The following is a 25,336-nucleotide window of genomic DNA, read 5'->3' on the forward strand; positions in this document are numbered from 1 at the left end:
GAACAGCTAGGTGCATACATTTTTCTAATATCCGTTAAACATGCATTATGCATAGAACTCAGCACTGCCAGTATTTATTTCTAACAAGCCAAGTACACAGTAGGAAAAGCATCAAGTGTTGCTAGTGTTAAAGCTTTTCTGGTTTTGGGTTGTGTCAAAAAACTTAAAACTCATGCACACTCATTCAAACTCCAAGTCTGAATTCTATGGGTTAAATCCTAGTACAATTGAAACTAACCTTCACTGAGTATCAGGTTTTAAGTGCCCAAGTACCATGTTACGAACTTTTTTCTTCTTTTCTTTTTTTAATTGGGGTATAGTTGCTTTACAATGAAGTGAACCAGCTATATGTATACGTATATCCCCTCCCTCCTGGACCTCCCTCCCACCACCCCCCATCCCACCCATCTAGGTCACCACAGAGCACCGAGCTGAGCTGCCTGCGTGATACAGCAGGTTCCCACTAGCTGTTTTACACATGGTGGTGTCTATATGTCAATCCCAATCTCCCAATTCATCCCACACCCCCTTCCCCCCACCCCATGTCCACACACCCACTCTCTACATCTGTGTCTCTATTCCTGCCTTGCAAATAAGTTCATCTGTACCATTTTTCTAGATTCCACATATATGTGTTAATATCATTTTTATAATCTTATTTAGTCCTAAAAATTAAGTAAGTGAGGTTTAGAAAAATAAAGAGATTTCCCAGAGATTGTTTATGAAGTGGTAGAACCCCAGTTTCAAGGACAGATCTGTTAGACTCCACGATGACTTCTCTTTCCAGAAAGCTATACTACAAATTGGGGGAAATGGCTCATCTTAAAATATCTTGTAAGTAAATAAATGAAAGGTTTTCATGGGAACATAGGCAAGCAAATTAAGAGAAGACAATTTAAAATGTTGGATGTGAATTGGTAAACAGATGCATGTCACTAAAAAGTCACATTTTTCATCATAATAGTTTGCTGTCTGTTGGCAAAGACCCCAGCAAAGCTGTTTTTATACAACAAAAGCACAGCTGGTTAAAAAGGGAATAAATCTGGTCAACCAACTAAGATTTTCAATGCATTTAATGTCAGGTATCTGTCTGGAATCGTTTTTTAAATAAAGCAACCCATAAGTCAGCTGACCCATAATAACTTGGGCTTTGGTTTTTTTGTACTTAATAACTTTAATTTTTTGGTCAAGCTCTTTAAAACAGCCTGTCTATTATTCACGGTAAAAGCTCAAATACATTACACTAAAATTGATTTTAGGCCCTGGAAAATTCCTTTGCACAGAGGTATGAAAAGGGAATATTTGAAATTAGCTTAAGGTTTGGGTGTATTTCAGATATGACATGCCATTCATGTTCACATGTTCTATTCTCCATGAACAATGGGCTGTGTGGACCAATGCGTATCATCCATTAACCCAACACTTTATCAATTGACACGTATTATACAAAAGTAACTTCATATCCATTACCCCACGTGATGGACGTTTAACTCATTTCCAGAGTGTAACATAAAACTAAAAGGGTTTATATTTCACATACAGGGCTAGTTACCCAATTTTTCTTTAGCGTTTGGTTAATTAGAACGAAAGTCTCTCTCACGTGTATATATCAATCATAAAATGCCCCAACAAAGCCCATAAAATAAATTGTAACAGGTAAAAAGCAGCACTCAAATACTGAACCTTTAGGAAATAACAAGGGAAGACACACATCACTACCTATTCCCAATTAAAAATGTCATCAATTCAGAGTTCTGAATTTAGACATTTATAAGATGAATCACATGATGGTGAACATAAATCTTACTTCCAGTGTGCATAAGCGGGAAAAAGTATATTGTATATGTATAATTATTCAGTGTTATTATTTTTAAAAGCCCTATACATCATACCAAAACAAATCAATATAATGCCGCCAATGTGAATATCATTAGGCTCAGCATCTGAAACTCAGCATGAAATCTACCAGACCATAAACTTGAAAGGGAGAAATTCAACATCAGTTTCAGAAATCAAAGTAACATCAGGATAAAATCTATTAGAACAAAAAGTCTTATTCAGGGGATAATGATGTTCTTGGCAGTGGCGGGGGAGAAGGTTTGAGACACTCTGCTCTATTAACCTCAAACCTTAGGAAATATCTAATTATAGGAAGGTTTTAAGGCAAGTAGATCATAGAGTTAGCAAAACAATGCTTACATTATGACAGAAATCAATAGCATGCTTCTTTTATTAAATATTACTTCCTAAATTTGTAAGGCTTTAAATGTCTAGCAGAACGCAGCATGAAATACAACATAGGGTTGCAGGTATCTGTGACTATAGAAAATATAGACTCTATTAAGAAGATATATCTGACATATACATATGCATGTATATGTGAGAATATATTTAATCATATACTAAACCTCACAGAGCTACAGAAGTATCTCCCTGCTTGCTTTATACATTTACTGTAAGAGAATACTATTTAAGAGATGACAGTAATTTCTAGTTTACTTATTTTGTCTCGCAGAATTATGTCCTCTTGGAGCTAGAGAATAAAATTTCTTGGTAACATAACATACTCTAAGATTTTGCATTAACACACCCATGAGTGACCAAGCTTCTCCCACCCTCATCAAGAGAGAGGGACAGACCTCCCAAGTCTAGCCTAACACTGGGGTTTGTTTATTAGACAAAGCCATAGCTCTAAGGGATTCTTAAAGGGACTTTTTAAAGAGGATTAAGTAAATCCACCTTCCAGCCCACACAATACAATACCCAGGATGATAACTAACTTTATATTAAAGCTGATATTCAAAACTATCTATAAATATTAATATCCTTTAATCTATAAATACAACTAGGTCATCAGAGAAGCAGTTGAATCAGCTTCAAATTTCCTCCTTTCCCTTCTGTCAAAAAGGATGATCACGCTACAAAAAGCAAATCAAACTGGTCGCCCAGAGAACCAATGGCCAAGAGAGGCTGGGAAATGAGACCACAAGGGAGCATGCCATTGTTTTAAAGGCCTTTCTAGACTGGATGAATGGAAAGAACGTGCAGATAAAACTGCTGAACTGATGTGAGCGTCTCTGAGAAGACGTCACCATATGCAAAGGTGTCCAAAAAAGGATAACCCTAGAACTGGCTGAGAAAATTGCTGAACTGCTTTTGGGAACCTGTGAAGAATCACCATCATAAGCAGAGTCTCCAGACAGGGATAGCTGTAGTACTCGACCTTCTACTGGGTTAATATGAAGATGGCACTCAAGGGAGAAAGCGCCCTTTCATGGTCCCCAGGTGTGGGGCTTACAGTGGAAGCCTCGACTGGACTGCATCCTCATTTCCACTTTGGCCAGGAACTGTCATGCATGACATAACCTGTACAACCCACACACACTGACCTTGATCTAAAAGAACTATAGCCTACAAACCTAACAAAAGCTAGGTAAAATTCTAAAACACATTATGTTTAAATTGTTGGTAATAATTTAGCAAAGACGCTCACTAAGAATGAGCATGGTTCCCAGATGCACCTCAGTTTCTATATTTGCAGGATAAGCTTGGTAGATCTGAGGAATGCAACAAAATATCATGGAAGGTATTTGGAGTTACCATAATTCTTTATTAGGGAAGGACGGGGAAGAAAAGACTAAACAAAAAATAAGGAAAAGGAGAAGGAAAGGGGGGTGGCAACCAAGAAAGAAAAATAAAAGAAACAGAATGGAAAAAACGAGATACTTTAGAAAACAAAAAAGGAAGGCGGAATAAAGAACAAAGAAACAATCAGGATATCACAAGACATAAGACCCAGTCTCTCACAATAGCATTGCAAAGAATCTCACTTCAATCCAACAAGCAGAACGTAAGCAACAGTACTATTATAAAGGATCAGGGGTAGGTGAGAAATTTTCCTTCTTCACCAATTTGGAGGGACACTGAAATAAGGAAAAATACCACCTCTCTTTCTAAGGAGACATTTTTAATATATAAGAAAGGCTGTGGAAGGCAAACTTGCTTTAGGTGGTACCCACTGCTAATCTCAACTGTGTACTTTCCTACAAAGGTCAGGTGTCCAGGACTCTCAGCTGCAGGTGATGAGATCATACAATTTCAATTTGATTTCACAATATAAACTGGGGGTTTTTGATAAAGTGAAGAACTGCCCAGAAAGAGGGCAGGAACCTATGTGAACCTAAAGCAGTTCAGGAAGCCCAGACTCATTTAAGATCTGTTTTAGACTCAGCCGGGATAAACTCATAGTGCCTTTAAGGTGACTTACATGGCTACAGCTGCATCATTTATACTAATATTTCCAGCAGCCCCTCAAAAGCAAGATATTTTCTCAAAAGGAAAATAACAAAATATACTGCCTGTCAGATACTTCAGGGGCCGCTTAAATTGTCAAAATAAACCCGGCAAAAGGATCACTGAAGTTAACAGCCTTGAGAATTTCTGATATTACACCTCCCTTAGGTAAAGCCATTTCCAAAGACTGTCATTTCAACTGCACGTCTCCCTCCAGAAAACTCTGCGTTTCCTTTTCACTCCGACCCAGGACGTGACTAAATATCACTTTGCTGGGTGCCCACCCTCCCTCTAAGTCAGGTCTCATACATTTTCATTTAACCACACTCCTCAGTGAGTACCGCTGCTCTCCCACGTTTACCTCTGGGAGGATTAAAGAGGATGGTCTTTATGAACAGATGGTCTTTTCAAGGAAAAGTAGCTACATTTAAATACAGATAAATGTACTGTAAATAATGGCCTTAAAAGAATTTAGGTCTTTAGGGGGAAAAATATGGGAGTGTAAGATACTATTCTTTAATTACATGAGATTTTTTTCCTTCCCTTGAAGACAAAACCAATTCCTAATGAAGCATAATGAATCGTAAAGAGGCACGGAGGCTCATTCTAACAGATGTTTATTGATTAGTGTTGACTGAACACAAACAGCCAAGTGCTGCTGCCACCTCACCGCCAGTGAAGTGGCAGGAAGAGGCACGGGCTTCGTTACTTTACCTCCAAAGACAAGCTGACAATTTTTAAATTTTTTGTCTCAAGCGGCTGAGCTCTTAGTTTTATTTTATTTTATTATTATTTTTTTAATTTTATTTTTGCTGTGTTGGGTCTTCGTTTCTGTGTGAGGACTTTCTCTAGTTGTGGCAAGAGGGGGCCACTCGTCATCACGGTGCGTGGGCCTCTCACTATCGCGGCCTCTCTCGTTGTGGAGCACAGGCTCCGGATGCGCAGGCTCAGCGGCCATGGCTCACAGGCCTAGTCGCTCCGCGGCACGTGGGATCCTCCCAGACCAGGGCTCGAACCCGTGTCCCCTGCATTAGCAGGCAGATTCTCAACCACTGCGCCACCAGGGAAGCCCTGAGCTTTTACTTTTAAAAGGCTGCCTTACAACTAGGAAAGCAAGCGGAGGGAACAGGCTTTCGGTGTCCAATCTGTCTGGCAAGGACAGATTGTTTTAGGGTGCAATGGAAAAAAACTTTAATGAAACTACATTTCAAACGAGCAGCATATGTTTGATTTTCCCTTCTGCTGCTCATCCTGCCATTTGTTAATTTTTGTTATTGTTGTTCTCCTGGACTCCTAAATTTTCATACAAGCTGTCTCATCTGAAACTAACACAGCTTGGGGTTAATTACGCTTGGGATGCAAAAACCTCCACCTCCCACTCTAGCCTTTTTTTTTCCCTCCCAGATTTTCCACATTTAACCAAGGTTCGCTAGTGAACCAGTGATTTCTAACTGAATGACCAGGGAAGAAAAAATAAATTTTCCCTCTACGTTAGTCATCAAAGCCTCAGAGCCTGAAAATGTGACTTCCGGATAAATGCGGGCTTTTCAGCCACCTCAGATGCACAAAATCGCAGCGGTCACAGCCCAGAACACAGGTCTTGAGAAATTCTGAAATTGGGAATTAGGGTGACATTTTTTTCCCTTTAACACCGTAATGCTTCGTATTAATTTAAATGATTCTCTCAGAATGATTCTGTGTCCCGGTTAAATAAAGTTCAAGGAAATGAATTTCAGTCTTCAGCAATCTAAGTCCCATTTGAAAGCAGTTTTAATCTTTTTTACAAGATTTTTCTTTAAAAAACTACAGCAAATAGGAAATCTTCGGATAGCAGGTGCTTTGATAGATGCAAGAATATTTTTCTTAAAAAATGTGAACACACCAGGGAGAGGGGCACCACTATTAATATCTTTGCTGGAAAGGCATTATGATGAGAATATCTTCTGTTTGGAGACTAAAGACATGAACGGCTGTGTCTGAAGGGTCCTGATTCAAGGGGTGATTTCACTGCAACATTCAGTGCAATGGAACCTGCGGCTGGATGAGTTTATAAACTCTGGGGCTAATATCCTCGGATGATCAGTTGAGGAACCTGGGGAGATTCATTCCTTTAAGTGGGTTCCCTTACAGGAAACAAGCTGAGACAGGCTTTGCCAAGAGGCCAAGAGAATGCCTGACATTTTTCTGCAACATCTGCACCAACCAATGGCCGAAAAGGATCTTGGAATCTACACAGGGTCCTTGGGCAGCTCTGGGCTCAGGCAAACTTCATGCCCGGGCGCCTCCAGTCACATGTTCTATGACTGTGGGCAAACTAAGTAAACTCCTTAAGGTTCAGTTCCCTCATCTGTGATACGGGCAAGATTATGTCCATTTCAAGGGTCACTGGGCAGATGAAATGAGTTACCAAAGGGCCTAGCATGCAGGAAGGGCACATTAAATGGCAATAAAATATAATCATAAATATCACAAATGTCATTTTCTTACTCTGTTTCATTTCTCCCATTCAGTTCATCGCTATAAGTCTGTATAAACGTTCAACCTCTTTTCGATAAGCCCTGAACAGACACGGCAAACTGTGCTGCTCACCAGCCTTCAATGGATGATAACGTCCACCGCTTGGTCCCTGATAAGGGGCTGCACATGTGAGGGGCCCCATCATTACTCTGTATCCTGTGGACAGGGTAGCAACATGGCGCTAGTGTCCTAGTAAGGATGGGTACTCAGAACCAAGATGTTATAGCCAGGTGTGCGGCTGGTTAAATTCAGCTGTGATGCATATAAGGAAAACACTCTGGAGTTTCAGACTGACTTGGTGGCATGTTAAGAAGCTTGATAAACCCCAAATGGGGTCTTGTGAGATCTAGGGCCACTTAACCCTGGACAATAAGAATACCATTGTCACCAATTCAAGCATGTCTCCCACAAAGAACTGAGGAGACTTGAGAAGCTTGGCTTACCAACCATCCTGTCTCATTCCCTGGCATGTTTGACTGGGAATGTATCTTTGGCACCCACAGTAGTAACCTATCAATTTTAGTAAGTTTTATGGGCCAGGGTGCCCATATTCACCAAGCATCCACCTTGCATCTCAGAGGGCACCTGGCCTTTGTTCCTCTTGGGTCACCACTCCCACAGGTGGGCCAGTCAGCTTTTCTCTGCCGCTTCCACCTTGTCCCAGATTTCTAAACAATCAAACTCCCTGACCAGTGGAATCCAGGCCCCATGAACCCATGTTCCAGGTCTCGGCAGTAAGTCAGCCCTGGGGCTCAGCCCACCCTGCTCACACTGCTGCCTGGACCACAGCTTCCGCAGCTGAGCTCCCGCCTCTTCACTCAGTCCAGGCCTCAGGAACATGGCCAGGGCTCCTTTCTTTGGGGGTTAAGGTTCTTGTCCCTTCTAGGTTCTCCAGGGAGGAGAAGGAAAGTAGGAGTTGCTGGTCCCACCCGGTGCTTTCATCACACTCATCTACGTGTCTGTTGTTCTTTGGTCACCGCCTGGGTTCTCTCACTTTGATATTTTTGCTCCCTATTTCTCTCTGTCTCTCAATCCCATCCCTAACCCCTACTAGTTTACCAATAAAATCCCACCCAGTTGAATCCAGCTCTTTTATGAAGCCAGCCAAACAGGATGCATCGCTCTCCTCTAATTCTTAAACTACATGATTCCTCACTTTCGGTGCTTCTTATTGCTTTCCAGGATAGCAACTAAGGATACGCCCTATCATGTGGTCTAAACTCTTGACTGTCTTCCAAGCTCCTTTTTCCTTTCCACTTATATCTCCTCCCATCTATTTTCCACTCAAATGCTACAGTGACCTTATTGAAACACAAATCTGATTCCCCCTGCTTCTGGCCTCTCTGTGGTTTCCCACTATACTTGAGATAAAGAACAAGATCCTAAACACAATCCAGAAGACATTAATTGGCCCTGCTCATCTTATCCTCATCTGATATCTTCAGCCTGCTCTGGTCTTATGTTCCCACCGTATCAACCCCTCTCCCTTGCCACAGGGCATTTGCACATGCTCCCCCACCCCAGCTATTTCCCCATCTCTGACTCTACTTAGTTAACACCCCTCCATCCTTTACATCTCAATTCAATCATCAATTTCTAAACAGGATCTCGTATGGCCTTCCCAGCTAGGCAAGTTCTCTTTGGGTAAAATCTTCCAGCATTAATATGTCTTCTTTAAAGCACTCATCAGAGACATAATTTTATGTTTTTGTATTTTTTAAAAATAATTTCTGGCTACCCTATGAGACTATAAACCTTCTGAGTGTAGGGACCACACTAGCTTTTATTCAACATTTCATCCATAGGGTTCTGTTCAATACGTATTATAGTTGCTCAATTATTATTTGCTGACTGAAGTTATTTGGGCCAAAGACCAGCTTTCATTTTCCTTCTTATTCCACCGATTTCTGGCACATAGGAGGCTTTATACCTTACTTCCACTGATAAAAATATGGGTATAATGTCTGAAAGCTTCCTGTTTCTCCTACTACTACCATTAAACAGGACTACAGCAGCAATACTTCACAGGGCACTGTGGAGGCTTCAAGCATAAAATTTTTTTTGGAAAAAAAAAAGCTAGCCAGTGCCATATAAAAGGAAGAATATGGTCCTCTTGGGCCAGGCGTTTCTCAACAACTGATACGGAGTGCCTCGTAATTGCTACAGTCACAGCAATCTATTCTGGCCATAAAGGCAGGCCAAAGCAAACTGTTATGACCCCTGAGTGTTACCTTTGCCTGTTTTGCCAAGTTGTACCCCAACCCCAAAATGACAGATGATCTTCTACAGATTGTCCAAGTAACAAAAGAAGAATAAAAGAAAAGTTGTGCATGGTTTAACCTCCGTTTGTGTAATAAGTGTAGAAACTCCTGATGCTTGAAATCTGCCTAAACGAAATCTAGATGTGCCTAGGCACTTCCCAAATATCTTCATTTCTGGGCTGGTCCTAAAAATACTGACGAGGGAGAGCAAATTTCAGCTTAGATTCAAAGCCCAATCATTTCAAAATGTCAAGTGAAACCGTATCACAGAGTCCTCCTCCATGCTGATAAACTTAGACACAGCAAAGAAATCCTGACCACAGAGGTCAACCATTCAAACAGGAGAACAAGTATGCAAGGTACTTCCCACAGCACTGGGGGAAATATTTTGGAGCCAAATATAGCTTGAAGGTACCAAATATAGGGAGCTCTTAATTAAGGCCCTGCACACCACCAGGGGGTCTCTGAGTGGGGTGGGAAGGGGCAAGTGAGAACTGGTGAAAGTGTCTGGGAATATGTGGGGTTTTTTTGGTAGAGACAGGGTATAGCTTCGATCAACGGATCAGAGGGGTTCTAAGAACCAAAAGAGGTTGAGGATTTAGAATGCATTTTTAGCTTCCATTCTGTAGATAGTACAACTTGAGCCTCAGATAAAACAGAAGTGCTTCTCTCAAGATCATATATCTGCCAATGGTTCTGGCTCTGCCACTAGGCAAGTACCCCCCAGACTCCAGCCTGCTGTTTCTTCCATCTATCAAGGCCTCTCTGCAAGCTATTTGGAGGGCTTTCCTTGCTCAAATAACTACAATTCATGTTCCCTTCCCAACATTTTGACTTATTTTTAGTGGAAAAGTAGGAATCTCTGAAGCATTTATTTAAAATAAAGCCAGCCTGCCAAACCATCAGTGACATGTAACCCTAGCAGGAGAATCCACCATCAGCTACAACAGCTGAGCAAAAGGGTCATAAAGAGAAGAAACACATTCACGTTTCCAAGCCTCCAAGAGGCTATTAAGTATGATGGCAGGGTCTTCTCTCTGTGTCAAGGTTGAAAACAAACTGGATTTAACTTTACACTTTCATAATGGCAGCCGAGGTCGAGTCACTGTGTTACCTAACCATTAGAAGTGGGAATATGATTTGTGAACAAGTCAAAAGCAAAGAGAAGTACTCATGCCAGATAGGAATGAATTTATAAATATTTATCTATAGTCCCAGGACAAACAGCTTACACATACACACACAAATAAAGCCATAGAAATCAAGGTTATTGATACTTTGTGGCTGAATTTCTAATACCTCTAGTTATTCTACTTATCAATTGATTGTGACACAATAGCAAAAGAGAGAGAAAGAGGTAACTGAAATATTCAAATGTGGATGGTAACTGGCCATCCTCTGTTTTTCAGTATCACTCTTTTAGAAGGATAGCCATGAAATTACAAGTTAAGAACACCATCAGGCAAGTATACGGTATTATTAAATATACCTAGTGAGCATTAAACATGTGCCAGACGCTATGGTCTGTATGTTTCTCTTCATGTGCCATCTCAGTTAATCCTCATAGTAACGCTGGTACCATTGTTAATTTCAGTTTACAGCTGAGAAAACTGAGGCTCCAAAACAGATGAAGCAACTTGCTTCAACCAAATGGCTAAATAAATTTGGGCTCAAACCGCAAAGCCTGTGTGCTTTCCCTTACTACATCTCTGATCTTGGGCAACACGTCTGGGGAAGCCCCACCCTAAAGCTGTGCTTACAGGGCCACCTTGTGTGCCAATTAGGACTTTACTTAAAATTTAAACTACTTCATGTCCTCCCAAAAAGGGAAATAGAATATGAGACACCTACAACATAACTATGCTGAAGTAAGAGCCCTAGACTCACTCATGTATAATTAGGTATATACCCATGATCTGAATATTTAAAATATCATTAAAAGCCCTACTATATATATTAGAGACTAGAATACTTAAAGAGCTGATTAACCAACCGTGCACTTCTGTTCACCTCTTATCATTTCTTCTTAGTGCTCGGAAACAACCCAAACCACTGTCTGAGCAGCAGCTTAGAACCAAGAGGTCCTTGTATGCCCTCTGGAGGGTGGGGCAGAAGGGACTCCACACTCAAAAATTACTGAGAAACAATTAGAGAGACATATGTAAACTTTTCTCAGGACAAGGTCCCAAGCTACTCTCAAAAGGGCCAGGACCTGGAGACCTTCAACATGGCGGAAGAGTAAGACATGAAGATCACCCTCCTCCTCACAAATACATCAGAAATACATCTACACGTGGAACAACTCCTACAGAACACCCACTGAATGTTGGCAGAAGACCTCAGACCTCCCAAAAGGCAAGAAACTCCCCACGTACCTGGGTAGGGCAAAAGAAAAAAGAAAAAACAGAGACAAAAGAATAGGGACGGGACCTGCACCAGTGGGAGGGAGCTGTGAAGGAGGAAAGGTTTCCATACTCTAGGAAGGCCCTTTGCGGATAGAGACTGGGGTTAGCGGGGGCGGGGGCGGGGTGGTGGTGGTGGGAAGTTTCGGAGCCACGGAGGAGAGCGCAGCAACAGAGTGCGAAGGGCAAAGCGGAGAGATCCCTGCACAGAGGATCGGTGCCGACCGGCACTCACCAGCCCGAGAGGCTTGTCTGCTCACCCGCCGGGGAAGGGTTGGGGCTGGGAGCTGAGGCTCCGGCTTCAGTCGGATCCCAGGGAGAGGACTGGGGTTGGCTGCGGGAACACAGCCTGAAGGGGGCTAGTGCACCACAGCTAGCTGAGAGGGAGTCCGGGAAAAAGTGTGGAGCTGCCGAAGAGGCAAGAGACCATTGTTTCGGGGTGAGCGAGGAAAGAGGATTCAGAGCACAGCCTAAATGAGCTCCAGAGACAGGCGTGAGCCACAGCTATCAGCGCAGACACTAGAGACGGGCATGAGATGCTAAGGCTGCTGCTGCAGCCACCAAGAGGCCTGTGTGCAAGCACAGGTAACTAACTACAACTACCCTCCAGGGAGCCTGTGCAGCCCGCCACTGCCAGGGTCCTGGGATCCAAGGACAACTTTCCCGGGAGAACACATAGCGCACTTCAGGCTGGTGCAACGTCATGCTGGCCTCTGCCGCTGCAGGCTCGCCCCGCACTCATACCCTTGCCTCCCCATGGCCTGAGTGAGTCAGAGCCCCCAAATCAGCTGCTCCTTTAACCCCGTCCTGTCTGAATGAAGACCAGACGCCCTCAGGCGACCTACACGCAGAGGCAGGGCCAAACCCAAAGCTGAACCCCAGGAGCTGTGCAAACAAAGAAAAGAAAGGGAAATCTCTCCCAGCATCCTCAGGAGCAGTGGATTAAATCCCCACAATCAACTGAACGACCCCTGCATCTGTGCAATACCTGAATAGACAATGGACTAGCTCAAAATTGAGGCAGTAGATTGTGAGAGCAATGATATATATATTTTTTTCCTTTTTCTCTTTTTGTGTGTATCTTTCTTTGTGTGATTTTATCTGTATAGCTTTGCTTTTACCATTTGTCCTAGGGTTCTGTCTGTCCACTTTTTTTTTTTGCATTTTTTTTAGTATACTTTTTAGTGCTTGTTATCATTGGTGGATTTGTTATTTGGTTTGGTTGCTGTCTTCTTTCTTTTTTTCCTTTTTTTAAATTACTTGTTAATTTTTTATTAGTTATTTTTTATTTTACTAACTTTATTTTATTTTATCCTCCCTCCCTCCCTCCCTCCCTTCCTTTCTTTCTTTCTTTCTTTCTTTCTTTCTTTTCTACCTGAGCCATGTGGCTGACAGGGTCTTGATGCTCCAGCCAGGTGTCAGGCCTGTGTCTCTGAGATGAGAGAGCCAAGTTCAGGACACTGGTCCACCAGAGACCTCCCGGCTCCATTAATATCAAGCGGCAAAAGCTCTCCCAGAGATCTCCATCTCAATGCTAAGCCCCAGCTCCACTCAATGACCAGCAAGCTACAGTGCTGGACACCCTTTGCACCCTATGCAAAACAACTAGCAAGATAGGAACACAATCCCACCCATTAGCAAAGAGACTGCCTCAAATCATAATAAGGTCACAGACATCCCAAAACACACAACTGGACTCAGTCCTACCCACAAGAAAGACAAGATCCAGCCTCATCCACCAGAACACAGGCACTAGTCCCCTCTACCAGAAAGCCTAAACAAACCACTGAACGAACTTTAGCCACTGGGGGCAGACATCAAAAACAGCGGGAACTACGAACCTGCAGCCTGTGAAAAGGAGACCCCAAACACAGTAAGTTAAGCAAAATGAGAAGACAGAAAAACACACAGCACATGAAGGAGCAAGGTAAAAACCCACCAAACCAAACAAATGAAGAGGAAATAGGCAGTCTACCTGAAAATAGAATTCAGAGTAGTGATGGTAAAGATGATACAAAATCTTGGAAATAGAATGGAGAAAATACAAGAAACGTTTAACAAGGACCTAGAAGAACTAAAGAGCAAACAAACAATGATGAACAACACAATAAATGAAATTTAAAATTGTCTAGAAGGAATCAGTAGCAGAATAACTGAGGCAGAAGAACGGATAAGTGACCTGGAAGATAAAAGAGTGGAAGTAACTACTGCAGAGCAGAATAAAGAAAAAAGAATGAAAAGAATTGAGGAAAGGCTCAGAGACCTCTGGGACAACATTAAATGCACCAATATTCGAATTATAGGTGTCCGAGAAGAGAAAAAGAAAGGGACTAAGAAAATATCTGAAGAGATTATAGTTGAAAACTTCCCTCACATGGGAAACGAAATAGATAATAAAGCCAGGAAGTGCAGAGAGTCCCACACAGGATAAATCCAAGAAGAAACATGCCAAGAAACATATCAGTCAAACTATCAAAATATAAATACAAAGAAAAAATATTAAAATCACAAGGGAAAAACAATAAATAACATACAAGGGAATCCCCATAAGGTTAACAGCTGATCTTTCAGCAGAAACTCTGCAAGCCAAAACGGAGTGGCAGGATACATTTAAAGTGATGAAAGGGAAAAACCTACAAGCAAGATTACTCTACCCAGCAAGGATCTCATTCAGACTCGATGGAGAAATTAAAACCTTTACAGACAAAAGCTAAGAGAATTCAGCACCACCAAACCAGCTTTACAACAAATGCTAAAGGAACTTCTCTAGGAGGAAACACAAGAGAAGGAAAGGACCTACTATGATAAAAAAAAAACCCAAAACAATTAACAAAATAGTAATAGGAACATACATATCGATAACTACCTTAAATATAAATGGATTAAATGTTCCCACAAAAAGATGTAGACTGGCTGAATGGATACAAAAACAAGACCCGTATATATAGTGCCTACAAGAGACCCACTTCAGACCTAGGGACAAATACACACTGAAAGTGAGGGGACAGAAAGAGATATTCCATGCAAATAGAAAACAAAAGAAAGCTGGAGTAGCAATTCCTGTATCAGAAAAAACAGACTTTAAAATAAAGACTATTACAAGAGACAAAGAAAGACACTACATAATGATCAAGGGATCGATCCAAGAAGAAGATATAACAATTGTAAATATTTATGCACCCAACATAGGACCACCTCAATACATAAGGCAAATTCTAACAGCCTTAAAAGGGAAAATCAACAGTAACACATTCATAGTAGGGGACTTTAACACCCCACTTTCACCAATGGACAGATCATCTAAAATGAAAATAAATAAGGAAACACAAGCTTTAAATTATACATTAAACAAGATGGACTTAATTGATATTTATAGGACATTCCATCCAAAAAGAAGAGAATACACTTTCGTCTCAAGTGCTCATGGAACATTCTCCAGGATAGATCATATCTTGGGTCACAAATCAAGCCTTGGTAAATTTAAGAAAATTGAAATTGTATCAAGTATCTTTTCCAACCACAATGCCCTGAGATATAAATTACAACAAAAAACTGTAAAAAACACAAACACATGGAGGCTAAACAATATACTACTAAATAACCAAGAGATCACTTAGGAAATCAAAAAATACCTAGAAACAAATGACAATGAAAACACAATAACCCAAAACCTATGGGATGCAGCAAAAGCAATTCTAAGAGGGAAGTTTACAGCAATACAATCCTACCTCAAGAAACAAGAAACATCTCATATAAACAACATAACCTTACACCTAAAGCAATTAGAGAAAGAACAAAAAAAAACCCAAAGTTAGCAGAAGGAAAGATCATAAATATCAGATCAGAAATAAATGAAAAAGAAATGAAGGAAACAATAGCAAAGATCAAAAAAACTAAAAGCTGGTTCTTTGAGAAGATAAACAAAACTGATAAACCATTAGCCAGACTCATCAAGAAAAAAGGTAGAAGACTCAGATCAAAAGAATTCGAAATGAAAAAGGAGAAGTAACAACTGACATTGCAGAAATACAAAGGATCATGAGAGACTACTACAAGCAACTATATGCCAATTAAATGGACAACCTGGAAGAAATGGACAAATTCTTAGAAAAGCATAACCTCCCAAGACTTCAGCAGGAAGAAACAGAAAATATAAACAGACCAATCACAAGCACTGAAATTGAAACTGTGATGAAAAATCTTCCAACTAACAAAAGCCCAGGACCAGATGGCTTCACAGGAGAGCAGTATCAAACATTTAGAGGAGAGCTAACATGTATCCTTCTCAAACTATTCCAAAAAATAGAAGAGGGAGGAACACTCCCAAACTCATTCTACAAGGCCGCCATCACCCTAACACCAAAACCAGACAAAGATGTCACAAAGAAAGAAAACTACAGGCCAATATCACTGATGAACATAGATGCAAAAATCCTCAACAAAATACTAGCAAACGGAATCCAACAGCACATTAAAAGGATCATACACCATGATCAAGTGGGGTTTATCCCAGGAATGCAAGGATTCTTCAATATATGCAAATCAATCAATGTGATACACCATATTAACAAGTTCAAGGATAAAAATCATATTATCATCTCAATAGATGCAGAAACGGCTTTTGACAAAATTCAAAACCCATTTATGATAAAAAACCCTCCAGAAAGTAGCACAGAGGGAACTTACCTCAACATAACAAAGGCCATATATGACAAACCCATAGCCAACATCATTCTCAGTGGTGAAATATGAAACCATTTCCACTAAGATCAGGAACAAGACAAGTTTGCCCACTCTCACCACTATTATTATTATTATTTTGTGTGTGTGTGTGTGTGTGTGTGTGTGTGTGGTACGTGGGCCTCTCACTGTTGCGGCCTCTCCCGTTGCAGGGCACAGGATCCGGATGCGGAGGCTCAGTGGCATGGCTCATAGGCCCAGCCACTCCACAGCGTGTGGGATCTTCCCGGACTGGGGCATGAACCCGTGTCCCCTGCAACGGCAGGCAGACTCTCAACCACTGTGCCACCAGGGAAGCCCTCACCACTATTATTTAACATTGTTTGAGGAGTTTTAGCCACAGCAATCAGAGAAGAAAAAGAAATACAAGGAATCCAAACCAGAAAAGAAGAAGTAAAACTGTCACTGTTTGCAGATGACATGATAATACACATAGAGAATCCTAAAGATGCTACCAGGAAACTACGAGAGCTAATCAATGAATTTGGTAAAGTAGCAGGATACAAAATTAATGCACAGAAATCTCTTGCATTCCTATATACTAATGATGAAAAATGTGAAAGAGAAATTAAGGAAACACTCCCATTTACCACTGTGACAAAAAGAATAAAATACCTAGGAATAAACCTACCTAAGGAGACAAAAGACCTGTATGCAGAAAACTATAAGACACTGATGAAAGAAATTAAAGATGATACAAACAGATTGAGAGATCTACCATGTTCTTGGATTGGAAGAATCAACATTGTGAAAATAGCTATACTACCCAAAGCAATCTACAGATTCAATGCAATCCCTGTCAAACTACCAATGGCATTTTTCACAGAACTACAAAAAAATCTCACAATTTGTATGGAAACATAAAAGACCCCGGAGAGCCAAAGTAATCTTGAGAAAGAAAAACGGAGCTGGAGGAATCAGACACCCTGACTTTAGACTATATTACAAAGCTACAGTAATCAAGACAGTATGGTACTGGCACAAAACCAGAAATATAGATCAATGGAACAGGATAGAAAGCCCAGAGATAAACCCATGTACATATGGTCACCTTATTTTTGATAAAGGAGGCAACAATATACAATGGAGAAAAGACAGCCTCTTCAATAAATGGTGCTGGGAAAACCTGACAGCTACTTGTAAAAGAATTAAATTAGAACACTTCCTAACACCATACACAAAAATAAATTCAAAACGGATTGAAGACCTAAATGTAAGGCCAGACACTCTAAAACTCTTAGAGGAAAACATAGGCAGAATACTCTATGACATAAATCACAGCAAGATCCTTTTTGACCCACCTCCTAGAGAAACGGAAATGAAAACAAAAATAAACAAATGGGACCTAATGAAACTTAAAAGCTTTTGCACAGCAAAGGAAACCATAAACAAGACAAAAAGACAACCCTAAGAATGGGAGAAAATATTTGCAAATGAATCAACTGGCAAAGGATTAATCTCTAAAATTTACAAGCAGCTCATGCAGCTCAATATCAAAAAAGCAAACAACCCAATCCAAAAATAGGCAGAAGACCTAAACAGACATTTCTCCGAAGAAGATATATAGATTGCCAACAAACACATGAAAGGATGCTCAACATCACTAATCATTAGAGAAATGCAAATCAGAACTACAATGAGGAATCACCTCACACCAGTCAGAATGGCAATCATCAAAAAATCTACAAACAATAAATGCTGAGGAGGGTGTGGAGCAAAGGGCACCCTCTTGCACTGTTGATGGGAATATAAATTGATACAGCCACTATGGAGAACAGTATGGAGATTCCTTTAAAAACTAAAAGTAGAACTACCATATGACCCCGCAATCCCACTACTGGGTATATACCCTGAGAAAATTATAATTTAAAAAGAGTCATGTACCACAATGTTCACTGCTGCTTTGTTTACAATAGCCAGGACATGGAAGCAACCTACATGCCCATCGACAGATGAATGGATGAAGAAGATGTGGTACATATATACAATGGAATATTACTCAGCCATAAAAAGAAATGAAATTTAGTTATTTGTAGTGAGGTGGATGGACCTAGAGTCTGTCTTATAGAGTGAAGTAAGTCAGAAAGAGGAAAACAAATACCATATGCTAACACATACATATGGAATCTAGAAAAAAAAAAGTTATGAAGAACCTAGTAGCAGGACAGGAATAGAGACGCAGGCGTAGAGTATGGACTTGAGGACATGGGGTTGGGGAAGGGTAAGCTGGGACTAAGTGAGAGAGTGGCATGGACTTATATATACTACCAAATATAAAATAGATAGCTAGTGGGAATCAGCCACATAGCACAGGGAGATCAGTGCAGTGCTTTGTGACCACCTAGAGGGGTGGGATACAGAGGGTGGGAGGGAGATGTAATAGGGAGGAGATGTGGGGATATATGTATATGTATAGCTGATGCACTTTGTTTTAAAGCAGAACCTAACACACCATTGTAAAGCAATAATACTCCAATAAAGATGTCAAAAAAAAAAAAAAAAAAAAAAGAGGGCCAGGACTTAAAAAGAAAAAAAAAGCTAAAAGCTCAACTTAGAGGCCCAGATATGTGTAAGACTGCATTTCCCCCAGCATGGCAGGTTAGTGCTTCCCTGGCTCTGTTCCCCCAAACGAAATGGATCAGTTCAAAATTATGGGTAAAGAAGATGTGGTACATATATACAGTGGAATATTACTCAGCCCTGAATAGAACAAAATAATGCCATTTTCAGCAACATGGATGGACCTAGAGATTGTCATACTGAGTGAAGTAAGTCAGACAGAGAGAGACAAATGTTATATGATATCACTTATAGGTGGAATCTAAAAAAAAGGTACAAATGAACTTATTTACAAAACAGAAATAGAGTCACACATGTAGAAAACAAACTTATGGTTACCAGGGGGAAAGGGCAGGGGGAGGGATAAATTGGGATACTGGGATTGCCATAGACAAACTACCATATAATATAAAATAGATAACTAATAAGAACCTACTGTACAGCTCAGGAAACTCTACTCAATACTCTATCATGTCCTATATGGCAAAAGAGTCTAAAAAAGCATGGACATATGTATAAGTGATTCACTTTGCTGTACACCTGAAACTAACACAACATTGTAAATCAACTATACTCCAATAAAAAATAATGTAAAAAAATTTTGGGAGAGGTAAAGGTAGTGAGGAGCAAGTATAAAGCTAATACTTGGACAACTCCCTGAATAGTTCCTTCTGCATTCAGAAAGTTAGAAACTCAGCACACAAATGCATTCAAACCACTCTCTGGAGCTGTTGGAGGACTGCTCTTACTTGACTTTTTTTGGTTTCCCATTAAACATCTGAAGATGGCTTTGACATAGGTAGCTAAAAATGTCTCACTGACACTGAGATACCCCAGAGCCGTGAGCCACCCAGACTTTTCCAGTCACCTTGCCCAAGCACGAAGCAAGATACTGACATTGGTCTTGTGGATCTGAAGAACTATGGAAATGAGGCAGCATCGTCGACTCCCCAATTGCTTGTGTGGTTAATGCATTAACACCTAACTCATCAGAGCCAGAGACACATTTTATAACTTACTGCTTCCCTCAATGCATTTTTATCACGTATTTTCACATTTCTATTTCCAAGATTCATGGAAAACAAGATGTTTAGCTGAAAATGTTTACAGTGGGGACCTTATAAATTACTTGATAGTCTTGGGAGACAAATACATTTTGCAAAATACCCCCTACAAGGAATCAACTATTTTAGAGGATCCCTAGGGATCAGTTTTTCTACGGATATAATAAAATCCTTCTTAAACAGAAATATCTCAAGTAGGGGTAAGAAACTGCTAATAAAGTCCACTTAGGATTTGCATACCTTCATAGAACATTCCAGGTCACTGGGGCACACTGAAACTCCAGACCAAGATGTGATGGGGCTGCTCTGTGGTGCTTTACCGCACGACTGAGGAATGTGTGGGTCACTTAGAATCCCAAGCCTCCCATAGGTAAGTGAGTCCAGTGACACGAGTGCATATTTTCAACTAGACAGAAACTGTGAAAATGAGTGTCACTGTCCTCCCACCTAAAGAACATCAGCAAATGCAAAATGAATGCATGTGGTACATACATACAATGGAATATTACTCAGTCATTAAAAAGAATGTAATGCCATTTGCAGCAACGTGGGTGGACTTAGAGATGATCATACTAAGTGACGTAAGTCAGACAGAGAAAGACAAATATCATTTGATACTGTTTATATGTGGAATCTAAAAAAAATGGTACAAATGAACTAATTTACAAAACAGAAATAGAGTCACAGATGTAGAAAACAAACTTACCGTTACCAGGGGGGAAAGCGGGGGTTGAGGGGGGGAGGGATAAATTGGGAGATTGGAATTGACATATACACACTACCGTATATAAAATGGATAACTAATAAGGACCTACTGTATAGCACAGGGAATTCTCAATACTCTGTAATAACCTATATGGGAAAAGAATCTAATAAAAGACTAGATATATGTATATGTAAAAATGATTCACTTTGCTGTACAGCAGAAACTAACACCATTGTAAATAAACTACACTCCAATAAAAATTTTAAATAAATAAATAAAACTGTGTACCTTTCAAAAAAACAAAAAAGAATGCAGCACCTTCTTAATGGAGGGTTCTAGTAACTCCGGGGGATGAAGCAGCAGCTCTTTGTCAGTCCTTTCCCAACATATTAAGGTTAGCTGACAGCACTGCTCGACAAAGAAGACTTAATGTGTCTGACAGATGGCAAATACACCATATTGACTCTTCTTCCTAATTTAACAAATTCGAATCTTTTGTCAATTTTCTTTCCCCAGCGAAAAGATATTCTAGAGCACCACTTAAGCTTACATTGCTCTTTTCCCCCACCCTCCCTCTTACACATTATCTTTGACACTGTCTCAAGAAACTGAAACCAACTTACTAAATGAACTCATCTTCCCAGCTATCGATGATCATCGCAAATTCTGAGCGTGTACTCCCCATTTTTGCCACTATTACGAGGCTTCATGTCAGGCTCCAGGTCTTTGAAGGAAAGAAAGGGTCCCTAGCTTTATCATATACCCGAAGGCGTGCTGCTTCTGCTTTAGTGGGAGGTTATTACAGTTCACTGTAACACTGCAGTCTCTGCTGGGCTTTGGGATTCCAGAGGGTTCATGTATGTCAGGTGGATGGGGTGACGGCAGAGAAGGGCCTCAGGCTGTGGTGAAGCTCTCTGGAATGCCAAGCTGTCTAAGGAGCATCACCTGACACTCAAGTTCAGTAAGGAGTCATGGCCAAGGGTAGCCTGCTGCCACAAGGAGGTGATGGGTCCCTTCCACCACTGTGGAGGTATTCAAATCACAGCCAAGGGCCACTGCATGGGTGTTGGAGAAGGGCTTCAAATAGGCATGGGGGAAACTTGGATGGACTGTGGAATCAGGATACGAGCCTAGATTTGGCAAATTCTTCATTCTGGCTTTCGGAAGCAGGGGAATTCCACCCTACAGAGGTACCTCTAATTTCCATCCCTCCTGATGCTCCCCTCCATGGTGGCATTTCTCTTCACTTCCTTACTTTGGTGTTTTGTTATGCTTACACCCACCACATGCTCTTATGCTGGGGTGGAAACAAAGTCCCTGCCCTCAGACAGCTTATACTCTGGGGTGTGAGTGTATGGAGTTGTGGGTAGAGATGAGTGAAACACTTTTTTAAAAAAGGAAATGTTCTGATAACAAGAGCTGCTCAGAAGAAAATAATAGAACAGGGGAACCAATTGGACAGCTACCCAGGTAGCGTAGAGGGGCTACTTCAGCTCAGGGACCAACAGAAGGCTCTGAGAGGGGACACACAGAGAAGGAGCTAATAAAGGGGAGCCCCGTGTAAAAATCTGGTGCAAGAAAAGTTCTGGCAGAGGGAACCCCAAGTACAAAGGAGAAGGGAATGCACGTGTGTGCTTCAGGAAGAGAGAAAACGCCAGCGTGGGTTCAGCATAATAAAAGGGAGAGAGTGACACAAGCGGAGAGAGAAGCAGTGCTGGGCTGTGATTCAGAAAGTACGTCTTATTCTAGCAAACACTGGAAGCAATCAGAGGGTTTTAAGAAAAGGAATGACATGAATTTATTCTGTCTCAAAAAGGGTAAATGATGGCTATTTTGTCACAATTTCTAATGTGTGCTAAAATTAAGTATAATCCTAACTATAGACCTAAAATTATGATGGACAACCCCTTTCTAATAGTAACACTAAAGTCTCCCCCAAATCCTGGTAGTTATATTACCAAGAATAACTAGAGACCAAGCATCTGCAGAATTTTGTTATTCTGTATAAACAAAAACAAATACACAAACAAAAGGCCACCAAAACCCCCCAACATTTCCATGGTAAAATCAATCTGAAGAAAGTTAAGTCAAGTAAACTAGATTTCCTTACTGTAAGAAAATAAAAATTCTTAGAACATCTCATGGGACCGGACTTTAGCAAAACGTTGTGCTTTACTCCTGAATCCAAACACATTTTTTATTTCACCTAAAAGGATTAAAATGTTCATATACGGAACGTCTCTGTATTAAAGATAACTTGATGTTGGCCTGTTCTGAATTTTCTTCTAAACTTCAGGATAATTCCTATAGTTCCACCTGATTACCTGGTTAGGACAACATAAGGCAACTAGAAAATGGGCCACAGCTACTGCGACAAACTCAATACCCACATTCTACTGCTGTCCTTGAGCTGTAGTGTCTGATTTCCTGCTACAAATAAGTAGGCCATCAACGGGGATCTGAAAAATCTCTTCGTTATAGAAAGATTCCCACAGTGGCAGTGCCTGGCTGGAATTATCTAAACTATAGGTAACACCCCAGCAGTTGCCATTCCGCCTGCATTGCCTCAGTTTCACAGTAAGGAACACATCTAAATGCCCACATGTTAAGGCACAGTGATGCCCTCGATAATTAATAGGGTTTTTTGCACTAATTCTTCTATTTTATTTTTCTTTTATTTATTTTATTGAAGTATAAGTGACTTACAATATTATATTAGTTTCAGGTGTACGACATAGTGATTCAATATTTTTATACACTACAAAATGATCACCACAGTTTTTATGGGGTGTCTAGAATGATAAATGCGTAAATAGAGAAGCTACACAAACATAAAACATTTAATGTGAGACGACCTAAATATACCAAATTAGCCTTAAATGAACTTGAAAGACCTTGAGCTCTGCAATTATCATTAATCACTTTCTGGAACTCAAGGAAAAGCCTGATGTGGTTAATTTTAAATTGTATTTTGATAGAAAGCAATACAATCCCACAGGATTCAAGGTATCTATTTGTTTACTTTCTTGCCAGGGTCAGCAAAAAAACCTACTATTGATCAGCTATTATAAATCAGTTGACTTCACTTCTCTCTGAATAGATTCTCTCCAAGTGTTGAGCACTGGCTCATCTTACCTCTGCCTAGTGACAACATGAAGAGATAAACAGACTATTCAAAGAGAGCTCTTCACATCACATTAGCTGAATAAATAGTGATGGATGGGTTTCTTCTCTCTAGTGCTACCTTAGCTCGCAGGGATGACAGCCAGGAAGATGGGGCTTACAAATCCTACTAGAATATTTAAACAAACACAAAATAACGTCTCTGAAGATCATGGTTTAAAGAAAAAAGGAGAAGAGCATCTTGTCTTTTAATTGTAGCTCTGGGGGCAACAAAAAGGCCCACGATAAACCTTTGAGGTTCAGAAGTTACATGAAATCACAGGAGAAAAAAAGTAATTTGCTGTTTTATGAGCAGTGTCCAGAGGAAACAGGATAGAGGCCCTGTAGCACTTCTGCAGGCCACAGAACTAGCACAGAGCACTTCGGCTAAAGCGAAGTATACTATCAATAACAATCTTACTCTGAGAATATTTCAGAATGAGAGTTTGCCCTCTAGAATCTGTTCTTCAGGATTCTGTGCTCAGTATCCAGAGCAGACCAGTTGTTACAGAATGGGAGGAACCTGTGAGTGGCTGGCTGGGCATCAGTATATGAAAGCAATGGAATCAGTGCTCTCAACAGCATCGTGTCCGTTAGAAGCTATGGTACACACAGAAAGGGAAGCAGGTTCCCAACAATGACTTCAGCCACAGTCTCTCTGCTCTGAGAACTGTGAGTCCAGAACATTCCAGTGGCTTCTACGTATAACTGGCATAATTCACCAAATCCTGAGTTTTCTGTTAGTAAATGAGAGATTGTCGCAAGGAAAAGAGAACAGATGACGTCCTATGCATCGTGTATCAGGCAGGATTCTTTTTGACCAAAAGCAGGGGACATTTTAATTGACTCACATGAACAGCCCCAGGAATGGCCAGGCAGAGCTGGCAGAGGCCTTTGCCTCTCTGGGTTTTGGCTTCATTGTCTCAGAATGAAGATAATAACCTGATAGGGGAATGTGGCCTGAAGAAGCTCCCAACCTTGTCAACAGAGAGGAATGGGAGAACGTCCCCATCAGAACCAGAAAAGCCCCAAATAAGCAAAAGTGGGCCCTGGCTTGGGTCAAGTGTCCATTCCTTTATCACTGCTCTGGCCAAAGGAGGTTCAATTACCATAACTAATCTGGTGATAGAGAGGAAGGGCTGCTGGGCAGGCCAAAAACAACAGACTTCCGTAGACTGGAGGAACAGGGCACAGACACACATTTATGAATTCTGATTAACCAACTACACAACATATGAGAATACTTACAGGATCAATACATATGACTTCTGGGTGAATGATTTTTTTTTGCCTCTTATTAAGTAGCATGCTACTCTTAACATAGCAAGATGAAATCCTGAGTCACTGACAGCTGAGCAGGCTGTACTAAGTTGTTTCCCCAGTTGTAGCAGCACATGTGCTGAACTTCTCACCTTGCTCCTATTGCTTTCTTCTTAGTGTCTTAGACTGCATTCCCCAGAACAGATCCCGAGACAAGAACTTAAGTGCGAATGGATTATTCGAGGTTATTATATGCTCTTAGGAAGTCCCATTAGGAGAGTGGAGGAAACAAGAAAGAGAAGAGAAGAAAGTTACTACAAGGTATATCCATAAGCAGTTTACTGCTTCAAGCAACTGGGGGTCAATCTACTG

At 40.8% G+C, this 25,336-nt stretch overlaps 1 protein-coding gene across 6 annotated transcripts in view; it reads right to left on the bottom strand.

Annotated features, from left to right (window-relative positions):
- The window catches only part of FHIT (fragile histidine triad diadenosine triphosphatase), a 1,455,268-nt gene that overhangs the window by 212,987 nt on the left and 1,216,945 nt on the right, over positions 1-25,336 (bottom strand). The window lies entirely within an intron of this gene.

Source organism: Grampus griseus (assembly GCF_964374135.1).
Source record: "Grampus griseus genome assembly, chromosome: 10".
NCBI classification, from domain to species: Eukaryota; Metazoa; Chordata; class Mammalia; order Artiodactyla; family Delphinidae; genus Grampus; species Grampus griseus.